The sequence below is a fragment of the Dunckerocampus dactyliophorus genome, chromosome 2 (genome assembly GCF_027744805.1).
Source record: "Dunckerocampus dactyliophorus isolate RoL2022-P2 chromosome 2, RoL_Ddac_1.1, whole genome shotgun sequence".
Lineage (NCBI taxonomy): Eukaryota > Metazoa > Chordata > Actinopteri > Syngnathiformes > Syngnathidae > Dunckerocampus > Dunckerocampus dactyliophorus.
In genome coordinates, this window is record NC_072820.1 from 12,919,953 (window position 1) to 12,946,595 (window position 26,643).

At 41.4% G+C, this 26,643-nt stretch overlaps 1 long non-coding RNA gene across 1 annotated transcript; it reads left to right on the forward strand.

Moving 5' to 3' along the window:
* On the forward strand, positions 1 to 25,904 carry LOC129176694 (uncharacterized). Its single transcript, XR_008569489.1, has 4 exons — positions 1 to 239; positions 1,869 to 1,959; positions 14,588 to 15,250; positions 25,586 to 25,904. It is a non-coding gene; the product is annotated as an uncharacterized LOC129176694 (long non-coding RNA).
* Positions 25,905 to 26,643: the final 739 nt, after the last annotated feature.

Sequence of the window (26,643 nt, forward strand, 5' to 3'; positions counted from 1 at the left end):
GCTCACCATGTGCACTCTGCACTTGTCAGTCGCACTCCGAGAAACGGTGCAGACCACTCGGAGTTGCACATCACAGTGACTGCACACTTTTTGTGCTGCAAATACTACACTCCGGTTGTGTTTTTTTTTTCTTGTGGAGGTTTGTGCAATCTGAAGGTTGGACTTGAGCTCGTTCATTTTTTTTGGAGGGGGGGGGCTTTAGTGAGGAAGAGGAGGAGTAGAGTGAGCCTGATGTGCAAGTAAGTGTGACTGAATTGCTGTTCGTTGTTGTGACACTTTATTATTAATTAGTGAAAGCTAGCAGCTTTAAGGTGTGCATGTTGTTGAATAACAGCTCATTCTGTCTGATTAAGCCGCATTATTCATCCTGTCATGATGTGCATTCATGTCCCAAACACACGCGCCTGTGATGCCGTGTGCTCATACGTGATGTGTAGCGTGCGTGTGTGACATGTGATCTGGATCCGGATCCGGCCGTGGTCCCTTTAAGAGAGACGACAAGGCTTAGTTTGTATCTTTGGTTATCTAGCTGTATGAGTTTTAATTTCATAAAGCTAGAGAACCGAAAGTACCGACTGACGCCGAACACTTCAGAACCAGCACACATGTGGAGAGGCGGGCAGCATCCGGAGGAGGGAGGCTGCATGTATACATGGATGCCGATGATGATGAGGGGGAAGCTTGCATATGGTCGCAGCTCCAGAAAATACACTTGCGTCTTACGATTTGTTCATTTTGACGATGTGTTGTGCTGTGCTCTGATGGCGCCTTTAAGAATCCACCAGTCGGTTTAATGCTTTGCCTTTTAAGACACAAAGGAGGTGCATGGGGGAGACTGTCATCACAGGAGTAAAAGTGTAATCATATCTGTGGGAGATAGAAATAGTTAAAGGCTGCATGGGATTGGATAGTTCGGGGGTCACGTGATGTTGTTGGCAGCAGCCTCCATCTTTTTCTTAGATGTTTGTTTATAAGAGTGCATGTGAGAGCGTAGGGAATAGAAAATGCACAAAAGCACACATATGCAATTATTGTGAAACTGATGCAGTGAAATGTAAATATAGTATATGGTTATCACAGCAAATACGATACTTTATTGATTCAGAAGAAAAATCAAGCGCCCAGTGGCATGTATTAGACAGAACAATCAACATTTTGAAAAAACTATGTGCAGTAATTATGAAAGGAAAACGGTAGACATTAATAGTGGGCAAATATTAAGAGTATACTAAAAAAATTGAGTTGATCTGACCTTCACTGGCCTTTTATGTGGATTTTTAAGCGGTAAATTGAGGCATTGCATTCACCCTGCAGACTCCTCTATGTAGGTTTGCTCAATGGGTGCCATGTCCCCTGGCCGCCATTACCCTCCCATTACCAGTGTGATGTATATAAGTGAATGCAAGGTGAAGCTGCAGCATGTCAAGTGTAGTTTCCTGCAAGGCATACGCTAACATATCATGTCATTTGTTCGTCCTCGCTTGTCGCCCAAGCTTGTCAATGTTTTATTTTTGCCAAAAAACAACAAAATAGGACAAGCAGCGGCGTTTGATCTATTCTCAGAGTGTCTCAGACAGGACTGGAACGTCCCTGAAGTCCCAGCATGCTCTATTTAGACCATGACTGACAATATTTGTTACAGACAAGAGCTGTTGGTGATGTGATTGTTTTACAGGGAACACGCAGCGTGACCTGTACTGTTCTTTTTTTTTTAGTAGCTTAGCAACCGGCACGCAGAGATTGTGCATGTTGGATGAAACTTCACACACAGTACATGCAAGACAATAGGAGATGAGGCTCTAGGAAGATGCATTATCTCCATTTTGTTCTCAGGTGCTTATATTGTCTTCTTTGTGTTTCCTTTTCAGGAGAATGATGTCGACATCAACTGAAAAGTTGCCATCTGAGTGCAAAAGCCCAGCAAGGGCGAGGATGAGGGGCTTGTCCATCGGCCTGCAGGTACACACACACGTGCTTCACCTGTCATTTGCAACCTTACTTTAAGTCTGCGCCTGGACATCACATGTATTGTTGTTATTAATTTTTAGGCATGTGGGCTACGGTGCTGCTTGTTTTTTGGATAGAGATGGTTGTGTAAAAATGTGTAGGAGTGAAAATGATGCAGATTTTTTTTTTATGTCGAGCTTTTCCATCAACAACAGCCTCAAACAAACACACACATCGGAGATTGGCATTTAAGCCTTTTTATTTGTACGCAACATCAGTTTTATGTCACTCATATTGCTGTCTGTATAGTAGCGTGCAGAATGCTTTGTTGTTTTAATTACCCTTTTACAGTACATGAATAATACAGTAAAATGAACTAAATTGTATAAATTAGGAGTTTTGTGATTCAAGTAGCCTCTCACAGAGAATATATTAAGTTTGGGGTCTCCCCTACTTGACTAAAAAGCGATTTTCCGAGGCATATTTTGTGCATTTTCTGCTAACCCCAGACTCTGTTTCCCTCTCACTGTATAGAAACTAAAAATCTTGTAATTTTGCCTTTAAAAATAGCTGAAGAACATATTTCTTGTTTTTTTTTCTCATGCTGATGCACCTTCCCTTTAAGTCATCTGGAACCTCCCATGGAGACCTGCTGCACAATGTGAAAACTGCTGGTCTACATAAGTAGTAGGATGGAGACAGTTAGCAGAATTATGCATAAAATGCCAAATCGGTTTCCATGAATCTTAGATGAGTGTAGTGCATGGTATTATATTTTTAGTAAAACTCTGGATAAAGATACAGTAGGACCTTCTTTTTACTGTTGGAGTCACTCCTTTACGCTCATGTTTCAATTAATCGTACACACTACTAAACACATGTTGAGTCTAATTACATTTTTGGCCGAATAGATATTTTACTTGTTGAAGATGCTCTTCTCGGGACTCAAAATATTTCCTTTTTTTGGGTGACTTTTATTGGAGTACCAACAGACTGCAGGATTATAATTGCGCAGTTGTAATGTAGTTCACTTGCACCATGAAGACGTATTGGATGTGTAATTTGAACTTCATGGTTATTCAGATTAAAATGCACCCATTAGATTTTGGGAGATTTTGAATAGATTTTTTAAATCAAATTTGAACTTGCTAAGGTGTCATGTCATACTTTTTGACTACTTCTCAAAACAAGTAGGTTTTCCTTCTGTTTTTCAGCTGCTGTAGTATGAATTTTCTCTAGTCCTTGTCCATCCAAAAAGCACACCTTCTTACATTTGTTGGAGAATAGAGCGTGCAATAAAGCAGCGGTGTCCAAAGTGTGGCGCGGAGGCCATTTGTGGCTAATAGCCCATTTTTTAATGGCCCACGGCACGCGCAAATGCATAATATAAGGAGAAAAGGTTGGAATGTTGATGCTGATAACACAAAGCCGGCTGTTTTTTTTTCTTTAAATATATATAACGTCTTAGCATACTGCATTTGTCTTTAGCCTTTTTACAAAATGAAAAATATCAAAATGACCCCAGCATCCTTTGATTTTTCCATGTGCAGTTGGTGGGAAAAGTTTGGCTACCCCTGTCAAAAAACCAGACCAAACAATCACAGCATTTAAGGTGTTTACATGCACTATAGTAGTCTGATTTCAGTCCATTAAATGCAGTTCTCTCTAAAGCATTGGTTCGCAAAGTGGGGCACACGTGCTCCCACGGGTACGCAAATTGTCATGGCGGTATGTGAATAAAAATGAAAATCAGTGTTACTACATTGGCGTCTGAAAGAACACACAGAGTTACGCAGTGCGCTTGAACGCCTCATCATGTGAACAGGGAGTTGTCTTCTGTGTGCGCTATATGAACAAATAAGTAAGTCTGATGATGATGTTGTGTATTAAGCGTATTTAGTCTTGAAGGTTTCATTCATATTGTGTGCTGAATGACAGCCGGTCTCCTTATGTGGTGCTGTGATGAGTTAGTGCATTTTCTGTGATTTTCTGTAATTTCTTTCTTGAGGGTTTGCACTGACCAGTACATGTGCAGTTGAAAAACAAGTCAAGACAAGGTTTTTTTTTTAGCGCTGATTCGGGACAGAAAAACTATACAGACCTTGATGTCATCAAACAGCACTGTTTCTTGGCGCATCAATGACATGGCGGACGATGTTTTTCAAAAAGTTAGTGAATTTTACGCACTACAGCTGGATGATGTCCTGGTGTATATTCAATTAAGGACAACAGGTTGTTTTTTTAGATTTCTTTTCCCCCCAAAATCTATGATATAAGTATATAAACAGGTGAGAAACAGTTCAGAGCAAGGTGTTTCATTGTGTGCTTAGAGTATCGTTTTTAAGTGTGCAGGTGTAGGGGGTACATGGCTTCAGGTCAAATGTCTGAAGGGGGTACGGGACTGTGGAAAGTTTGGGAACCACTGCTCTAACTGTGGCATCAATGGAAGCGTCCATCCCACAAAATCAGGACAGAACCTCCTGTCTAGTCATTTTTTCTGTGAACCAGGAAATAGCCTACTCACTAATGAATAGAAGGACAAACAAACACATTGTAGTTACCGTACGGTCATGCTAGCGCTGCTGAAACAACAAATCCAACGGTGATGGTTGCAAACTTTGTACATGCCGTGCATTTGTTTCTGCTTTATCATTTTCTGCACTCATCCTCCCCACACACACACACACACACACACACACACCTCTCTTTCATTCTCATGCAGTCAGCGTTTTATCCCTTTAAACACGATGATCCTATTTGTCAGGTAGAGAGTGTGGTAGGTGCCGGGGAGGTGGCCGTGTAATCTTTGCTGCGGTTCTTTATCCCGTTAGGCGAGGCGCAGGCGTCGGGGCTCAAGCCCACGTTTTGGACCTGCTCATGTGGAAAGAGTGTTTGGGTGGCTCTGTCCTTTTCGTCCTTAATGCCTGGACGTGACAACCTCCCCTTGTCTCCTTATTATGGTGCACAAAGGTGTGCGGCCAATGCATAATTCAGCCACGGCGGAAGCGTTTAGCGGATGCTTAAATGTTACGTAAATTTGGGTAAATTATTTGTTTTCTTCTAAATGGTACTTGTATTTTTTTTTAGCTCTCACCCCCTCCCTCCTCTTCTCAGCATTAAGAATTAAACACTAAGTACATATTATCACCAAGGTCAAATCTTCATGGTTCCACAACCTTGGCGCTCAATAGAAAGCTCAGTTATTCAAATTTAGTAAGGAGTTCTTTGAGTTGGCCCGATTTTTCCCAAGCTTGCTATTAGCATATGCAAGGAGCGGGCCCGCGATGCTGTTTTCTAAAGTGGATGTAAATTATAACCCCAGTATTATACAGGCTGATGGCAGATAAATCTCTGCAGTAATGCATTGCAGAGAGTGGGGGTGGAGGTGTCAGTGTGTGTATGTATGAGTGGCTGAGGTACACTGTACAATAGCCGCTGGCAGATGGAATACACACTGTTACAAAGTGCTCGCTTGCTTCCTTGCTAATGCTCAACTTTTTTAAGGGAATTTCTCAAATTCTCCTTAAAGTGTGCACTAAACCAATATTAACACTGGGAGATTACCAAAGTGAAATTTGCACTTGTGCGCTTCATAAAGGCCTCACGAGCAAAGTGGGGATCTCTTTGGAATCTCTATGCAAACGAGGGCTTGAATAATAAGATGTATTTATGAAGGGCTGGGAAGGCTTGGAGGGAGGGGCGGGGGGCCCTGCTTTTGAAAGCCACTAGGCCGCAGCTTGAATAGGATTGAAGGGGAAGGAGAGGGGGTCTAGTCGGACAAGGGTATGGAGGTGTAAGAAGGGGTGGTGGAGGTGGGGGTACAGGGGCCCCCCAGCAGTCTAGGCCTCAGCCGAGGCAGCTGTGAAAAGGGTTCCCGTCTTTTTCCCACGCCCAGCAAGACGCGAAAACACTGCCGCAACTCGCTAGGGTCAAGTCCCATCACTGATATATACACTCATGCACACACTCCCCTCATGCGTGTGTGCGTGTGTGTGCGTGTGTGCGTATATGAGTCGTGCAAATTAACAAGCTGTCTGCTGCGACATGGGGGACACCTGCCATTATCCCAGAATGCTTTGCTCTCCCTCATCACGGGACAACAATTAGGTCATAACTTCAACTTGAACTTAAAATTCAACTGTGGACTCAACAAAGCCTCACACTAGCTAGATAGCTGGCTAGATAGAGGGAATTGTTCATTGAACATGTTGATCAATGTGACATTTAAGAAGAAAAAAACATATATATATATATATATATATATATATAATGTATATAACATAAATACAAATATACAAATAATACCTAATATGGATATATTTGTTTCCTTTATTGCAGTTTACAATTATATTATTTATTAGATATTGTACATATTGTACATTATATTGTATGTGTGTTAATCCCATGAAGCTGCAGTGTTAGTATCAGTAATAATGCTTTTTGTACTTTCCATATAGTTTAATTTAAAAAATTATTTTATCATTACCTTCATGCGTTGAGTGAATGTTAACCAAAGTGTCTTTTAATAAAATAAATAAATAAATCAAATAATTACTGTTGCATTATTATTATTATTATTATTATTATTATTATTATTATTATAGTTCACTGTTATTATTAATCATATACTTTAGATAATGTACTTTATATTATATGTATATTATGTGTGCAAAAAATATATATCAGCGCTTTAATTGTTGAATAAATGCTGATATTTTTTCTTGAATTTAGCTGAATGGTTAGCTGTTATACAATGTGTGTACAACGTGTATTGTGTCTCGTTTAAACTGTTTCAGGGTGGAACACACAATGTACCTGTGCTGAGCTGTACCTGTAAAAAAAAATGGCCACAAATCTCTGTAGAAAGTCAAGAAAAATACAGCAGTAACAGGAGGAGGGGTTTTTTGAGGATCTGGCAACCAAAGACAAATTGTTTAGCAGCTCTTGTGTTGAAATAGACAGGGGCACTTATCATGCTCCTCTAAAACAATTATCCTGCACAAAAGGAAAGAAGGTCAAAAGCATCACATATGTATTAAGTGTCTTTTTCTTCCTCTTTCCATTATTAGTCACTCGCTCATGTTTAAGAGCTTCTACAAGAGCTTTTTAGAAATGTCTGCAGCTGCTCTTTTGGCATCTTCACCCCCTCCGTGCATGGTGCACCAAGCTACTGTTTCCTCCCATTCCTGCCCTGCGTGGCTCTTCCTGCACGCTGGCACACCAATCACAGTATAGTAAACACCGCACACAGGAGAGTCTCCGTCATTTAGTCCCCCTCTTCCCGCATGCATGCTTTTAATCTCACACTGTCTACTTTGCGTACTCCCTCGTTGTCATTTTCCCTCCTATTCAGATGAGTTTCAAATAGAGCAGGGGACCGTCCTTAATTAGCTCTGTAAAGATGCTTTGTGGCGACAGTGTGGCCGTCATGTGCATTGAGAGTGTCTGTGTGACAGCTATAGTGTTAGCATAGAGGAGGTGTGTATGGGCCCTTAATGAGGTTTGTTAGCGGAGTGTGTATCCTGCTGTTTCGGGCCGCCTTTGAAGCAGCACACATGAAGAGAGCCAGAAGTGTTCCAGCAGGACAGAATGCAGATTATGCACAGTGTTGGATTGGGAGGATGAGTCTTGTTTGTGCACATTTTGGGAAATATATTCACGGGGTCATGTTACTCCTCAGATCTTGAAGGGGGGGGTTGGGGGTGAACCTGCATGCGAAAAAGAAGATAATCACGTCCATCGGTTCTGTTTTCACTGCAATATGTTTGCTTATTAGTGAGTGAGATTACACAGAAACGGCTCAACTAATTTCCATGAAACTCTGCCCAACTTTGTGGGGCATCGTCCAAAAAAAAAATAGCATTTTGCTGCAGCTTGTGTATATTTTATTCAATTTCCCCCCCATATTTCACTTAATTGTTCTCAAATATTTTCTTAAAAACCTCTGAGAGCGAGGTTAGATGTCTATGAAGGTATATGACATGAGTTTTTAAAAACATTAAAAAAAAATAACTAACTAGCAACATAATAATTATTTTTATATTTATTTATGCGGTTGCTGTATCTGCCATTGTTTTCACCACTCAAAAGCGGTCAAAGTGTAATGCGAATTTATTTGGACCCCAAACTATTTAACTATTGAGTGGCCAACATGCTAACCACTAGACCACCGTGCGGCCCACTATATCTAATCTTAGTATGTAAAGCACGCCCCACTTGATACTACAAGTCCCAGAATGCATTGCTATAGCTGCTTCTTCAGTGGTGTGACGCTCATGTATCTTGTTTGAATTGACTTGAAATGTTTTGTGACACATAATGGTGTGGAATGTAGATTTGAAACACATATTACATGTACTAGATTTGCTTCTTTTTTAACTGTGCCTGTCAAAAACACAGGCAAGTTTGCTAAATTATTAGCTAGCTTTATCGCTATACATGTTGACCAAGAAATATGGTGGCCTTTAAGGGTCATAAAGAATTTGGGCAGCACTGGAGACAAGGTGGGTGTCTTGCCCACGGACACAACGACAGTGACTGGGTGGAGGAAATGAAACCGCCAACTTTCTGGTGACCTGCTCTACCTCCTGAGCCACTGCCGCCCAATATGGGTGAAGTAAACAACTGTGGATTGTTCATTGGTGAAGCAAATTCAACATTTGAGGAGAAAATTGACTAAAATGAACACACATGCTAACATTAGCTTACTTTGTTGTTGTGCCTAAGCCTCAGAGCTGCGGTATTATACTCCACAGTCTCCACTTGGCAAATAAAATTAGTCTCCCTATCACCAGTATTTACCCTCGTTCTCCTCCATTGCTTTGCTAGACTGATGCGTTCAATGTGGCTCGGTTTTCTCAGTTTTAACCGCCCCAAAGTTGATTTTTTTAAAAGCTTCCCGCAGTTAATAAACATAATTTCAGTTTTACACATTAAGAAGCTATACTGTAATATACAGTATTGCATTTGCAAACATCACGTCTTGTCAAAGCATCTTCCTGCTGGAAAAAGTTGAGTGAATTGACTTGTGAGACAGCGCCCTCTGCCGGATTCATAGCTGCAGCCCTCTTTTTCCCCTGCAGATTACGCCATCCAACCACTTTGTATTAAAATATATTTCTAATTTAAATCAGAGAAAAGAAACCTGCAAATAAGCGGTGATCTACTGTACTTAAATTGAGGTGAAAAGGGCTGCATACGTGTAAAAACAGCATATCCTAGCATTCAATCCAGGATTGTTGTTTTAATAATGTGTTAAATTTGCATGGTAATGATCATTTGGTTCCTGATCCATGTTTATTTAGCCTTGGTGGAGGTCTGTGCTCTACTATGTGTCCCTCTGGTGTGTTCAAGACTTATGCGGTTGATCTGTCAGAAGGATATTGCTGCTTTTGGGGACTTTTAATGAGTGGTTGTGGTGTTTTTCATGGGGTTTAAGTTCAAAGGCATATCAATCCACAGAAGCAGTACAGTTCAGACAAAATGCAGAAGAGAGGCGAGGCGACGCTGGTGAATGAGGAGATTTGGGGGATGATTTGATGCGGCTGCGAACAGATGAGAGTCGCGGGTTGCGGCTGAGACAGTGTGTGTGAAGGAAATGGATGGAAGATGATGGATCGTATGGAAGCGTGAGAGCCGAGCTGCCTGCTGTGCCCGCTTGCTGCCAATGAGATGGTAAAGTGTCACTCAGGATGCAGACGGACAAGCAAGGACAGACATCATTTGTTAGTCCTTAAACTGCTCCCCTCCTCACATACACATAGCATCCCCTTGTTCCTCTTTTCACTCCATTTCCTGGAGATTCTCCTCGGCCAATGCATGTTTATGAACTCCCTAATCTATTTCCTCTATCTGCCTGCCTTTTTGATGAAATAGTCTGTCTCTTCTCTCATTTGGCAGTGCTTCGTTGCCTCACCATAGGAGGTGGCGAGTGTTGGGGGTCTTCATCCTGTTTTACTAGTCTTTTACATCATGAGCACACGAGATTTTATTAGGCTTTTTACACAAGCTTCCTTTGTACATTTAAAAAAAGATGCCTCCCACCTACTATCGCCAGTTTACCTGTCTTGAATATGAAATAAAAGCATACATTAGTGGACTTGTTAACGCGGTCAGCCGGCCTCACACACACACACACACACACACACCCACACACACACACACACACACACACACACAAACACAAACACCTTTATAAGCACAGATATAACAAGCGACTGCAGAGAAGCGAGTGCTTGTTAAATGGGCTTTGGAGGGGTGCTAAAGATGTTTTAAAAAGTCATTGGAGGATGTGATTCCTGCACTCAGCCCTTTAAAGGTATGAGGATAAAGTCCAATCGTGTCGTTTAAAGCACCTCAAACTGACAGCCTGCACAAGCAAGTTGTATTTTAGTACATTAAATCCAGGTGCAGGCAATTATATACCTTTGCCTTTTCTTCCCGGAATAGTTATTCCATATAGTGAGGTAATACATCACAAGCAGCGACATCACACAGTATGGCGTGCACCTGCTGTGCTTCTTACATGCATTTAAGTAAACATAGATCATTGACAAGAGCTGCTAATTAGAAACATACACACTGGCCAAAACCTTAGGTCCACCCATCTATTAGTTGTTTAACAATTTTAAACTACACTGCATCTTATTGAAAGACAGGTCGTATGTACTATTCTGTCTAGGTGTCAGTAATGTTACACTGAAGAGACGTTACCTTAGATTACATTACCTTAACACTGCATGTAGTCAGCCATGGCATGTCCGACATGACAAAACAAGTTCTGGCAAACATGCTCCCAACATGCCCAAAAAAATGTTTTTCTGGAACATATTCTGTGGAATTTTCTGCTCACCCTTGACTCTGTTTACTCTCTTAACGTAGGAACTAAAAGTCAAGCCATTTTGCAGGTTAGCAGGTTTGTTTGTCAGGTTTGTCTCTCCCTTGGGTTAGGTGGTTTTTGTCAAGGCAGCCGTTTTGGATCTTATTATACATGTGCATCTCAGTAAATTAAAACAAACAAACAAACGAATGAAAAGTTCATTTATTTTAGTTCAATCGAAAAAGTGAAAGTCTTATATTCTATAGATTCGCTACACAGTGAGTGAAAATGTCAAGAATGTATATCTTAATTGTTTTTAAATCATTGTGATAAGGGATGTAAAATGCATCCAATAGAAAAAACATAATGTGTTCATTACACGACATTAGTTTGAGGGAAGAACTGCTGCCTGTATCACCATTGAATGATATCGGTATAGTGCTGGATAATATTGGATACGTGTAAGAAAGCTAATTTTGATGATTAGAGCTTACAGCCAAATTCAATATCTCATAAAACGGGAAAAACGTTCTAATCTGCGATTGGTCTCTCAGTCTATTATTTCAATGTAACTCCTGAAATCAAATAACATTTGCACGATATTCTAATTTATTGAGATGCACCACAGGTGTACCTAATGAAGTGGCCAGTTTTAGTACAGAAATGTGTGTTTTCTATTTGGTCGAAGTGGACATAAAAACATGTCGAAGGTGTGTGCCTTCAGCAGACCTGTTGACAAACACTTTGTGATAGAATTGTGAATATTGTGTTGCATGGTCTTAAAGCAAGTAATTATTCAAGGCTATCATGTGATTGTCTTCATGGACACATCTCTGTTGTGTCCGTCAAGTCCAAAGCCATAGGTCACAGTGACGCACCCCCTTTCTCCTTCCCAGCGCACAAACATATTCTCCCACCCGTCTCCTCACCCCATCCTGATAATGCGTCCCCATTCTTTCTTGCTGGGCGGAGGAGGGCTGCCCTGAACCAACATTGGGGGCCCCTTTTGTGTGTGAAGGAATGGGGAGTTAACACCCATGCGTGGACCCTGCTCAATGGGGGTATTGTGTCCGAAATCTTCACCCCCACGTCAGTCCCCAGGCCAAGGCCGGTAGACTCTGGCTCTTTCCCCTCCTTGTATTTGTTGAAAGGCAACTCCAATTGATACAACACACAAGAGCGTCCCTTTTTCTCACTGGCTGCTTTGTCCTTTTCATTTTACACCACAATGAATGTGATGGAGGTGTCTGCAATTTGTTGTGCTTAGAAAAGAACACTCATAAAAGATGACATTGTAGTAGCACGACAACAAGATAAACTGTGAGTAGGATCAGCGCATAGAAACATTGACGATCGGTTGATTTTGGTCGTGTGACAACGGAATATAACTGGGTGTGCAAAATGTACCCTCATATCAAGGGTATCCAAAGCATACCTGTCAATTTTCTGCATTTTTTGCATTTTCTGCAAAATAATGGAAAGACCGCCAATTTATTTTTCAATATTTTATTTATTTATTTTTCTGAAGTCGGGTCTTTCTTACCTAGACAGTCTAAGAGTGCTTGTCCAGGCCTGTCTCCGACAGAGTGTGTGGTTCCAATAAGTGCTATTGTGCACTTAATCTATGTTTTACATACGTAATACGTAGATGCCGTATATCACATACAGCATTGAGCATGTGTGGGACAGGAAGACACGGACATTAGCACAAGCACTAGTACAGGAAGTAGCACCAGCATAGCTATGTGAGCTACAGTCGCATTTTCATAGCAGCATCATGATAGGTTAGCCAGGGGTTGGCTACACGCGGGTCTTCACCCTCCATGCTGTGGCTCCCATGCCGAGCTCAGGGAAATGTGCATTTTTGAAAAGATTTTGAAATATCCCACTCGCCGCAAGTCTACACTGCGTTCTGACTGCTCATTGGATGAGCAAGAGGGGGGCCGTGTGTTCACAAAAATCTGAATGGGGCATATTCCTTTGCTTTTACTGCCAATAACGCCGGCTTCCCCGGAAGGAATTTTTTTTCTCGCCTCCATGCTTGCTCATGTGGGGTTTCAGTTGGTTCTCTGTTTTTCATTTATGAAGGTGACCTCCATGTGCAAAGTGTCATGAGAGAACCGCTGTTGTGATTTGGCGCTATATAAATAAATCGATTGAAAATTGATTGATGGTTTACCCACAGAAGTGGGTTTGAATCTCCATTGGGCATTTCTGTGTGGAGTTTGCATGTTCTCCCCGTGCGTGCGTGGGTTTTCTCTGGGTACTCCGGTTTCCTCCCACATTCCAAAAACATGCATGTTAGGTTAATTGGTAACTGTAAATTGTCCATAGGTGTGAATGTGAGTGTGAATGGTTGTTTGTCTATATGTGCCCTGCGATTGGCTGGCGACCAGTCCAGGGTGTACCTCACCTCTCGCCCGAAGTCAGCTGGGATAGGCTCCAGCATGCCGCCGCGACCCTAATGAGGAGAAGCGGTATAGAAAATGGATGGATGGATGGATTACCCGCTTGATATGTGGCGAGAAATTAGCAGACGGCAGAAAAGGTAACAATGAGAGACATTTTCAAAACAAACACTTTTTCTGAAAAGTACGCAATTTCAGATGGGCTTAAGAAAGCGATTTCGTAACTACTACGGAAGTCTGAGCAGAGCAAGCATACGTACATCCAAGAAGTGGATGAACGCTCCATACTCAATTACTGCACAGTTGCTAGTGTTGTGCCGGCCGCACTGGAGATCGTAAGGAGGGGGAAGCTGGTCACAGATGGCGAATACGTGAAAGAATCGTTCATAAAAATGTCAGAGCATCCATTCTCCGAATTAAAAAATAAACAGGAAATTATTCGGAAGATGAAAGAAATGCCTCTGCGAAGACAGTCAAGGACAGGACCAAGAGAATGGCTACAAACATCACCACTTGAGCGACTCACAAAAACTAAAAACTTTTAAATGATTTCAAAGTAGGACTACACATGCACGCTGCACGTCTGTTGGTTGAATTACGTTGTTGCAACAGGTGACATTTTAAAAGGTTTCAAACTTTTCAAAGTTTATAAGCTGTGTCATGTTTTGTGTCTCCGGACTATTTTTCTTCACTGGAAAAGGAGGCAAAACGGCTCTTTTGATGTTAAAGGTTGCCGACCCCTGGGTTAGCCTGTTTGCTGATGATCAAACTTACAGCTTCCACATCTGTAGCTGACTGACGGATAGTTGACAGAGCTCCAGGCTTTATTTTAAGATGTGCAGTGAAGCCTGCTTTTTATGCAAATCTGTCCTCTGGGACGTTGTGGGCTCATCCAGTTAGGGGTGGGTCAGAGGCGGTATCATCCATGAGGAAGGAGGTTTTTACTTCGTGATGTCTTGAAAACTCAGAACTTCAAAAGCGCCCATTTCACTCAAAAGCGGAGCAAACACGTGAGGCAGATGATAGCGTTTTCTCACGTGTGGTACTCATAAACAGGCTCTCGGGACACATATTAGTGTTAGAACATCATGAAAGAGTCAATTTAATAGGGGACCTTTAATTGTTTTCTACAGTAAGATTTGAAATTGTTTCCAACCTGATTTATCTATTTTCCTGTCTAAACGTCTCCACGTCTCCAGTGTGCTTCAAACTGCACGTTTTCATTTGTTAGCGTGCAGCAGTGAGCGCCTGGGGGCAGGTTAGCAAAGAGCAAGTTGGCGTTTTCTTCCCACATATTTTTAATCAAAGCTCTACTGTTTACATTCACATTTGCATTGAACGGAGGGATGCTGAATGCCAAAGGTGAGATTTGGTAAAACACTCTATTGTTGTTGTTTTGTTTTTTTTTTTACAGATGGAAACAAGTGGGTGGTTGCAAGGCTGGATGACTGAACTCAGAGACGACCCCCCCGGTGCAGCTCATCATCATCATCGCCGTGGGCTCTTGTCTTCCTCCTCCTGTGGCCCACACCTCCATCCAGGGGTCCAAGCTCAGCACCGTGAACGCCTGAGCAGGAAGCTACAGTGAGTGGGCAGAGGAAGGATGGGAAAGCTCCCTGAAGGCGAGAAGCACCTCTGCATGCAGGAGAAATCAATACCAAGCATGCTCGCCTTGGAGTGGGGCTTTCCTCTGGTTCTCTGCGGCCTCGGGGCTCGCAGGCCTCTAAAGGACGGGCCCTCTCAACTGGACCGGACCCCCTTCTCCACTTGTGTGGTTTTGCTGAAGGGGGTCCCCCATCACCTCCCACCTCAATACCCTGAAAGCTGAGACACAGCCAAGAGGGATACTTCTTTTTCTTCATCTTTTTTTCCAGATTGACATATTCCCTGCCTTCTTTCAATAGGACTTTTGACTTGTTTCGACAGTGCAACCTTTAGTTTTCCCTCCATTCTTGCTTTGCTGTTGCTCAGGCGAGCTGAACAAATGTCTGTGCAAACCAGAAACTCTTTCTGTTCCCCCTCATCCCAGAGAAATGGACAGAACGGCGAAGAAAGCAAGCTTCTTCGCTATCTAATGGTAAGTTTTTTTTAGCATCTCATCTGCATGGCTCGTTTGTACAGATTTCAAAACAAATTTTCCATTTGAGGTTAATTATATTTGTTCGAACCTTTATTAACATAACTGTTGTGTAAGCAACGGTTAACCGTGTCTAATACGCTATTTGTCCAAAGTATGAAAAAAACCTTGTCTTTCAATAGCTGAGAAAGTGTATCCACATTTTTGGTTGGTACCGCAGTGCAGTGTATGGATCCGATAGAAACAATACACTCTTTAAACACTCTCTTAACTTAATAACGGGTGATAAACTTTGCTGTATTAACTCTCACACAAGTATGAAAAGAAATCAACCACCAATGTAATGTAAAAACATTCTAAATGAAAGACAGCGGGTCGCTAGCTAGTGCAAGATGCTAACGTAGCATAAAGTGAGAAAAAATGCTAAGTAGAATCCTTCTCAAATAAAACAAGCAACAGCATTAAACATGGCTTAACAGAACAAACACTTCTGCTCGGTCAGAACAACTTCATAGTAGGTGATAAATGTTGCTACATTTAATCTCACCAAAGTATTGAAAGAAATCAACCATCAATGTGTTGTACAAACGATAATTATAGGACAGATATAAGGGAATTATGACACCATACCGATAAATCCCATAAAAAATGAGTTAATGATATCGGCTTGAAAATAAAATACCTCGCATCTCTAATATAAACACTCTTAAAAAAAAAAAAAAAAAGCTAGCCAATATACTGTTAGCTAGCTTGTGTAAGAGGCTAAACTAGCAGGAAATGGGGAAAAAACAGGAAGTTGACACCTACCAAAATAAAACAAGCAGCACGGCTTAACAGACCAAACACTTCTGCTCGGTCAGAACAACATAGTAATGGGGGATACATGTTGCTACATTTAATGTCATACAAGTATTAAAATAAATCAACCGCCAATGTAATGCAAAAACATTCTAAATAAAAGGTAGTCAGTCTGCAGTTGGCTAGCTAGTGCAAGATGCTAACATAGCAGAAAGTGGGAAAAGGGGAAGTACAAACCTTCTAAAATAAAACAAGGAACATCATTAAACATGGCTTAACAGAACAAACACTTCTGCTCAATCAGAACAACTTAATAGTGGGCGATAAACATTGCTACATTTAATCTCACCCAAGTATAAAAAGAAATCAACCACCAACGTGATGTACAGACATTCTTTAAAGAAAAATGTAAAAAGCTGGTCAATCTGCCGTTAGCTATCTAGTGTGAGATGCTAAATTAGCAGGAAATGAAGGAAAAAACGTTAAGTTGACACATGTCAAAATAAAACAAGCAACAGCATTAAACACTGCTGAACTAAACTAACACTTCTGCACTTCTGGGTGATACATGTTGCTACATGTTGCTAGCTTTTACTTAGAATGTTATTCATCTTACACTAGCTAGCCAACTGTTGATTGGCTGGCTTTTGTAGACGCTAACATAGCAGAAAGTGGAAAAATAAAACAGGAAATTGAAACCTACCAAAATAAAATAATAAATAAAAGCAGCATTCAAAAAACGAATCAGAGCAACTTAATAAAGAACGATAAATGTTGCTACATTTTGCAAGTATTTAAATAAATAAACCACCAATGTAATGTAAAAGCATTCTAAATAGAAGCTAGCCAATCTACAGGTAGCTAGCTAGTTTAAGTTGCCACTGTAGCGGGAAGTGAAAAATAAAAACAAGAAGTAGAAACCTAACAAAAACAAACACGCCAGCATTAAACATGGCTTAACAGACCAAACACGTCTGCTCAGTCAGATCAAAAATAATAATGGGCGGATAGACGTTGTTACATTAAATAACACAAGTATAAAAAGAAATTAACAACTACCATTTGATCACAAGTGACAAGCTAGCGCGAGAAGCTAACAAAGCAGGAAGTGGAACAAAGCAAACGGGAAGTAGAAACCTAAAAACATGGCTTAACAGAACACTTATCGTCGTCTTTCTTAGATGAAGTCTTGCAAAAAGCCACAAAAAGCAAAACATGCACCCAGAATAAATTATATGAACCTGGCTTAAAGGGGTCTGGTGGCGTGCACTGATGTTTGTGCATTATGACAAAATTTGTGCAGCATTTAAAAGTTAGCTCAGACTCAAAATCGGAGTTGCCACTCCGACCCTTGCAGCTGTTTATGGAGTGTTTGCCAGCGAGCTGCAGCCACACTGCAGCGCTCCAATCACAAACCCTCATCATCGCTCCATGCAGGCATTTTTTTTTTTTCGTTGTGTGAGTGTGTGTTTGTTTTTTTCCAGCCAGATGGGCACAGCTTCAGACAAAATGGCCGCCAGACTTTCCTCCCTGCCAAAGATGGCGGGGCGCGTGTCGGCGCTTCGCTATCTGTGTGCTTTAGCCGTTATAGTCGGATGCGAACGGTGGGGGCTAATTGCATTTGCATACCCCTCTCCAAATTGTTGACGGCAAAATGCAGGCCATGTTTGGAAGCGTGGTTAGCCGTGAGCGTTTTAGGTGTATTAGCTGTGTTGTTTTTGTCGGTTTTCGGTTGAGATTAAGGCTGCCCACTGTGCCATATGGTGTTTGCATGCAAATGTCACTAGAAAAGATTAAGCTCTTTTTTTTTTTTAATCAGATAGCGCTCTGTCACTACTACACACACGCGCGCACACGCGCACATAAATAATGCACCGATGACAGCATTAAGCACACACACTATAATTAAGCAGAGCTCCACAACAGGACAGACCATCATCGTCTCATTTCCATGCACACGCTGTCTGGCGACTATGGCGAGGTGGCTGATTTCGCAAGATATAGATTTAGGTTTCAGGAGAAATTGTTGCAGGAAATGAAATTAAATCTTGACATCCAGTTGGCTCTTATTTCTGTCTCATTCATTCACACGAACGGGGTTCTGCCCTCTTTGCATTCGCCCATCAAGGCAGCTGCTTTCGAAGCAAAATGGCGGTCACGCAAATCACATGATTCACTGTCTGGTCGCAGGAGGATAGTTGTGGGGGGGGGTGCATTTTGGGGGTTCTAGAGAGACGAGACTGGTGTGGGGGGGCTCTTAGTGGAGAGGTTATTATTTGAGGAGAAGGGGAGGGTGGGGTGTCTGGTTTTTAGTAGCCCATTAATGAGAGGCTGGGTGAGGATGAGGAAGAGGGGGGGTCGTTTGTCTGCATTTGTGAACATGCGTCTGCATCTCGCCCCATTTGCATAAAGCGGCGTCCATATGCTGCACGGCGCCGCAAACCCATTTTTTTTCTTTTCCTCCTCCTCCGGCATCCACACTGTCTCAAAAATAACACTCCTGCCAGACATCGCTTTTGGTGTCGTCCAATGAGGAGACACGGAGCCGCTTTGGACCAATCGCAAACAATCAGGAAGAGGAAGGGAAAAGTCACGAGTTTACCCTTCATGTGCTCGTAAATGGAGGATAAACAGCAGAGAGTGAGGACACTAGCATATATTCATTGTCGTGCGCGTGTCATGTGTCAGACAGCGAGACACAAAGACACAATGCAAATCTCCATCATGTCTCTCAAATAAATACGGCGGTGGTAGACTGCCAATGCGTGGGAATGCAGCGAGGAACAGAACACAGCGGTCCTGGGCTGGCGAGACCGCTGCTGTCGTAAGCAGGTGAATGAAGACCCTAGAGTTCATGGGTCACGGCCAGTTGAAGGGGCTGTCTGGTTCTTTGCTTGTTGTCTGGGCCCTCGCACCATGCTAATGAAGTGGTTTTGATAAGCAGTGCCGTCTTTTGTTCGTCCAGTCTGGCGGCTCAGGGGGGACGGATTTAAGGGGAGTCGCATCAGACATGCAGCATGCAGGGGTCAGACGGCCACGCCCGTGACCCCGACATAATAAGAGCAGGCAAGTGTTGGTTGAACTCACATCCAGAAGCTAAATGTTATGGGTGCAAGTTAGCCGCAGTCACTAGCAAACATCATTTTCATCCAAACAATGTTTTGTGTCACGCAGCAGCACTCGCTGAAATACGTAGAAACTGGGGCTGTTCAAAATTTGTATCAAATTAATCATATTTTTCAAATGAATTAATCATGATTAATCACCATTTGCCACTATGTTTGAAATGTGCCCATTCTTGCTGTATTTTATGAACAGAGAGATAAATGACAGGACGTAATTATGTTTATTTGTAAGCATTAACAGCTCCGAATGAACTGGAAATTTAAATCAAGCTAAAAGATATCACACATGTCTGAAAATGTATTTGCCGACTGCTAGTCTCTTTAATAGTAGCGGCCAACATTTGAATGAAGGGTTGCGTTCAAAGACACTACATAACTTGACATGTTTTGAGTGTACATGTCTTTTCTGGGATTTCCAAGCATTAAATGCAGCAAATTGTACGTCCGCACTAAGACTTGCGTTAATGAGCGATAAGAATATGCACTTACTGTTTTTTTTGTCGTTCTGTTTATGTAGACCACACATACACGTCGGACTAGAGACGTGTTTGTGAGTTGGAGATACATGATGGTGATGGAATTGCACTGCTGTTGATGTGTTCACGTCAGAATGAAGTTACTCAAGAGAAACAGACTCTGTGTGACTCTTTAGGGATGCTATTATGGCTCCGCCTGCCGTCATAACAGAGAGATAGGGCTTGACATGATGCCCATGCGTTAATGATGGTAAACATTTTTACGTAATTAATTAAATCAATTAGTTACCACCGTTAATATGCTATTTTTGACGGCCCTAGTAGAAATTTTAAATATTTCTTATATTTGATTGTAATATATTGGAATTTATTGTAATATAGAATCATGTAATTGTAATCTAATTTTTTTTAAATAATTATTATTCAAAGTCAAAGACCCCAAAAGTCAATCAACCTAAATTGTAAAAAAAAAAAGCTTTTTTTTTTTTTTTACAGAAGATAGCTGTGATGCCTTCAGCATGAACCTTCAGCTCACTGAGACTGAGAAAAAGTAGAAAAGAAAAAGCCTTGTAGCAGCTGGTTTCAAAGTTTGTGACGTCAGAGAACTTCAGGGGAGGCACAACAGCTTGAGAAAAATAAAGAAAAAAGATTTTCAGCAATGCCAAAGGCAAAATAAATACTCCATCTTTATTTCCCCCGGTGACAGAGGACAGAAAACCCCAGAAAAGCTTAGTGAGCATCTAAAGGTCATGGCCAGTAGAAAGCAAAGTAATGGCAACCACAGAACAGGATGTGGAACCGGTTGCTTAGCACAATTTGACCACCACAATTAATTAAACAAATCAGACGCTCACATAAATAGGCAAGGCAAGGCAAATTTATTTAGAGAGCGCAATTCATGCACAAGGTCATTCAAAGTGCTTTCCAGAAAAGAAGGCAAAGATCATTCAAATCAATGTAAAAACATAAACTAATTATACAATACCCAAGTAGTTTTATTTTGTTTTAGTTGCTTTTCATATTGATTTTTTTTACTTTTATATTTAACAGTTAAGAATGTGTGAAGTGTTACTTCAAACATTGCCTGTACAGTTATAAAGGTTTTATGATGGAACGTTACACGATTTGTTTCTATTTCTTTCATAGCATCACAGAATGGATCAATCTTTGTAATAATTGGGAGTTCAACCATATGATGCATATTTTCTAGAGTGATAGTATGGAGTTTTTGCCTGATACGCTGCACATTTGTGACCCATTTAAAAAATCATTAAAAAAAAAAAATCAAGTGATCGTATTGTATTGCATTGTTATCTCATGGAACAGTAATAATACACCAAGATTAAATATCTTTATCCAAGAGTATATAGTTTAGAAAGATGGGGTAGCGACACAAATGTAGATAGCATTGATACTGGTGCAAACTGAGAAGAAGAGTTTAGTTTAACATGTTTAGAATGTTGACGTTGAGGGTATAAACAACATTTCCAGAGGCAAATTACTCCATCAAGCTCTTCTGCACGGTTCCTTCCTCCCTTTGAGCAAGGCAGCATTCCCTAAAGAGGAGCAGTGGTCAAGGAAGGAAGGAAAGGAAGTGGGTGAATGCAAGAAGAAGTGCAAGCAGGCCTATACCTCTGTTTCTCTTTATGCTTGTGGCTGCAGGCTTCATTAGCTCTACAGAAAGGGACAGCTCCCTCAATAGACCCATAGACCTGTCTCACTGGCACAGACTCGGGCTCAGTGGGGTGTGTGTGCGTGCATGTGTGTGTTTGTAAGCGTATTTCCCCGACCATTCGCACACCACTGGGCCTCATTGTTTCTCACTCATGCCTAAAGGAGGCATCACATTGACATTTTTTTAAGGCTCACATCTCTCTTTGTCCCTCATTCTCTCGTTTTCCCTCGCAGGCTTTCCATTATTCTCCATTTCACAATTTTTGCTCATTGTGTTCTCGCTTTTTGGCCGTATTGTTCCTCTCAGGCTCAGATCTTTTACAAAAAAGCTAGACGTTCCCTATATGCTGCACTGCACTCTCACACCACAATTAGACCTACACGTGTATTCTGCATGTACGCCGTAACATAATGTAACATCTAGGGGTGTCACGAGATCTTGTGACGAGATGTCTTGTTTGGAGAAAATCTGTCTTGCGAGAACATGGCAACCAGAAGCCAATCAGACTGTGAACTGTGGCATTGCAAGTATGAATGATAATACAGTATAATATGGAAGTGGCAGTGCGCAAGGCAGGATTGTAACCACACCTTAAGTGCTTTACACACAATTTAAACCTTGCAATCCAACCAACCTCGGTGTTCCCAGCATCAGTGGGTGACGTGTCGCTGTTTTTTCCTTTGTAGTTGTTTGGACTTGTCTGCACCCTTAATTGCCATTACCATCAATCACCATCGACATTAATAATGGTACTGTGGCAACCACAGCGGCGCTTCATATAACAGACCTCATACATAGAGGAGATCCGTGTTGACAACATAGCGGCATTGTCGCTCCATACAGCGAGTAGGGATGCGCATTAAAAGTGAAAGACAGGAAATGTTTTTTGCGTAATGCATTGATTCGGTAATTACTGTAAATACAAGCGCACCGCAAATGTGAAGTATCTGCCGCGCAGATGAGCAGCAGTGCAACGCCGCCTCCGTACTGCTGTGCAATGCAATGCGGGTCTGAAAGCTGCATAAACCCCTTCACACGGCAACCCAACCCCTGACCAGTGACAGAACCAAATGGGCAGAGCTTGGACACAATCCTCTATAGCCTGGCAGCACCTCACCTTCCTGGCGAAACACGCATGGATGTCCAAAGAGTGGCGCAGGGGCAATCTGTGGAACCTGGATCATTACAAAAATAAACAAAAACCCACCAAAACGTGGAAAAATAGAGTAAAAAGGCATAATGTAACTAGAAAAAGCTAAAATTATGATACTAATAACTAATAAAAACACAAACATTTGTCTTTAAATATATGTATAATGTTTTTTTTTATTATCAATATCAAAGGACAGCTGGACAGCCTTGACGCAAATAGACAAAGACGAGTAAATAAGACAAAGAACATTGAACTGGCATTGTTCAACTACAAGCTGGAACTATTAATGCCGACACGCTTGTTGAAAAGCCAGCATTTCAAGAGTGTTTGACAGACAGTGCAAATTGCCTGTGAGGAAATACGTCACAAATGCCAATTCTGCAACTTTACAGAGTGAAAGACGACATATGAAAGTAAATATTGCATTATTATGATCTATTATTATTTGGTCCCAAAAATGTTGACTATAAGATAGTTTAGTGTCAATTTGTAGGGCAATAAACATTTCAAAACACACCTGCATTATTTTGTGACCCGGTTAAATAAAAAGGTTTTTGTCGAGTCATCTTTTTTCATTGTACTTTTCTTCAAATTTATGTTAAAAATATCGTCTTGTCTCGTCTCGTCTGGTGAGTTGGGTATGTCTTGTAACATTACTTACTATAACTTAACATGCTATAACATAACATAACATAACATCAACATATTGTTATTACCAATACTAGATGTAACATTTAGGATGTGCCATGTAGCTCCATGTTCGGTGTGGAGGGTTGAGGGTCAGCTTGAGTAACAGCAGCCAGTGCCTCGCGTCTTACTGTAACAACATTGTAAAAGTGGGATGCACATATTCCTCATATCTTCTGCTGAGGGATTATCCCACTATACACTGATTTCACGTTCAGGTCCTATCTACTGCGGGTTCAAGGTTGGAGTAAAAGAAGGAACTTGGTTTGTTGTACCCGCTGAGAGATGCAGAGCTTTGAAATAAGGGAAAGCGTATGCAGGGAGGGCTGTGACAGCGAGGAAAATACTGTGGCCTGGTTTGTGGTTCCGTTGGGATGGTGGCACTTTTTTTGGCTGCAAAATGAGATAGGATGAGCTCCTTTAACACACACACACACACACACACACACACCTTGTTCTATCTGTCTATATGTGTGCTACTTTGTTGTTTAGGCAGCAAGAAAGTTATTGTCCCACATTTCCCCTTTAGTCAAACGCGTAGCGCAAGACACTTCATTAGGTACAACTGCACACTCTTAACAGTGCCATAAAACGAAAGGCATTGCGTTTACAATTATTTCGTAGTTGTGGTCCTTTTTAAGTGATGAGCCAGATCACCATCATATCAGAAATGTACCGAATTAAGTGTCCGGTGGGTGTATATGCGTGTGTATATAACACACAGCATGACCTCTGACCTTGTCCTGCTGAGAAGATTTCATTCCCATTGGCTGGGTGGGGAGGAGGGAATGGACCATGGCCTTCCCTTTACACACACACACACACACACACACACACACTCTCTGTTGGCTCCATTGGTGTAGCTGTCACTCGGCCACCCATTCAGGGCTCAGTCACGGCCACTTAGAGCGCAGCAGACTTGCAGGGATTCAGACTAGCTGTGATCCAATGACATGTATTTATAATGAGGGGGCTGCCGGGGACGTCTTTGTTGCACAGATACAATGTCAGCAGAAGTGTGTGTGTGTGTGTGTGTGTGTGTGTGAATGTAGTGAGGGAGCGAGAGAGAGAGAACTCCATGGTCACACATTTTGTAGCTATACTTGAACTCTTTTAACACTCAAATATTTCACAATATACAACAAATGTAATATTTTTTTGTGACAAAAAATATATATATATACAGTTAAAAATATATAAACATTAAAATATATGTACATTATATGATATATAATATTAAAAAGAGAGTTCAGTTAATTATAAGTTAGTTATATTATATATATATACAGTATAGAAATGTTTTACCTTTTTTTGTACAGAATAATAAAAGTAGGTGGATTATTTTTAATGTTAATATGGCTATTACTGCAAAGTGTCTTTATTTTATATGTATTCCCTCATAATCAATCTATTTTACCCCATGAAAAAAAAATCACAAAACAATCAGCGCCCAAACAGCTTTTGTCACCATATATCTATTTTTTGGGACCCCTGCCAGTCAGGGGCCCTTGGAATTGTCCTAACCTTTCTCCCCTATATGACGCCCCTGTGTGGAGCCTAATAACTGTTAACTAATAATTTGTTTGGTGTTCCAGCCACACTATTAGGTACGCTTGCACACTCTGAGAGCCAGTTAAAAACGATCTTACTGTATATCTGCATCATACTGAAATATGCTGCTAATATTTGGGGTCAGATTATTAGAAACAGCTGTCAGCATAATGCAGTGCATTTCTACACTGCTGCAAACCACGACGATATTGTTAAACGATCACCTCAGCGCTTGTATTGTGTCTCATTGTGCAGCTGCACTGAATGTTGTGACCCAGTGAGTGTATTTATCAATGCTGCTGTCTGTGGACTACAATAGTGCATACATTAAGCACCGGTAAGCAGTATAGAGGAGCTCAGAAGAGCCCTGAGGCCTCCCATAATTGCTCCATGTCTGAAGGATTGCATCTAGGACTGAAGTCACAGCCACTGTGTAACGACAGTACATGCTTTAAAATAAAATGCCAACACACAAGCTGCTCTCACAATACTAAATAAAGCGTCTTTTCCATGACGTGGCTAAAGCAGACTGTTACCGTGTCTTCCCTGTTGAGTGGGTGTGTCATTTCCCTCGGGTGTGATTGGACAGCTCCCCGTTGACTGGATGAATTTTCTCGCCGCTCCACACTTGAGGGTCAAGGGTGACGTAGCGTGGGCTCAAAGTCAGCCGTGTATCGCTAGTCATGAGAAGGGAGTCCCTCATGGTAACTCCACACACACCATAATCCAAAAAGTGCAGTGTCAGTGCCGGGATGTCACACACACACTTGATATTTCATGCTGAGACACTTTTGCAGGCGGTGATGATTTGTGCTAAGTGGAATTTATTTAGGGTTTCATCACTCATCTTCTTTTTATGTCTGCTTGCAGATTGGGGACTCCTGGTTGGAATGGACCCGTCGTCATTAATACATTTCACTACTGATTGTCTTCAAGAAACTGATGTGAAGTTTTTGTGACTAATAGCCAATGTCGTTAATTTCCACATGAAGACTAGAAATAATATTTTTCCACCAATCATACCATGAGATGTGGTGTGATTGCATAAAATCTTTTAATTGTCAACATTGTGGGGTTTTCTCTTGTATTGATTAATACACATAGTAATGCTTCATTTTGTGCTGATGTATGTTTTTACAGCCTCTGTAAATACATGTACATGTACAATAAAGATGACCGCTGACGTTAACATGACGCTACAGCATGTTCCTCACCATTTAATGACAAAACACTGTTCTTAAAAGCAAAAGTATTTTGGATTTAAAGGAAAACTGCACTTTTTGGGGAATTTTGCCCATCCTCCACAAGCCTTATGGTGGACGTGAACACACGTCTTTCTCTTTTCAGTGTTATAAAAGATATAAAAACAGACAAAAAGAGACAGCTCATTACTGCACGTAATGGGACACACCTATGCCGCCTACAAAGGCCGCTATTGAAACACCTCCAACAAGGTTTTATGGTTTTATATACATGCCGTAACCATGTAGTAAGAGGTACATTCATGATAACATGTAATAGTTACAGTATTTTGTCATATTTTGGTTCTTTTAAGCATTAGCGGAACTTCCTTCCTTGGCGCATTGATTTCACATAGCAACGTAGAAATGAACGCCCACACCTAGCGTTAACTTTGCCACACTCAAAAATAAAAACACAGCAGAAGCTCCAATATGCGGCTTTACCTTTCGGTAGTCGCCCGAGCTGTTGTGAGCGCGTTGTGACACGCTGCGGTTGAGTATGTGTGAGTGAAGCTAGTGGCTAACTGGCTAGTAGCTAGCTGGTGTGGTGTGGCAAGGTGTCAATACGCCAGTAACGTAGTTCCATCGGAGTAACAATGTTAATAATAATAATGACAATGTCGCTGTAGCTTGGTTAATATGCACGTCACATCATATGTAGATGGAGCGTTGGTGGCGCTTTTTGGA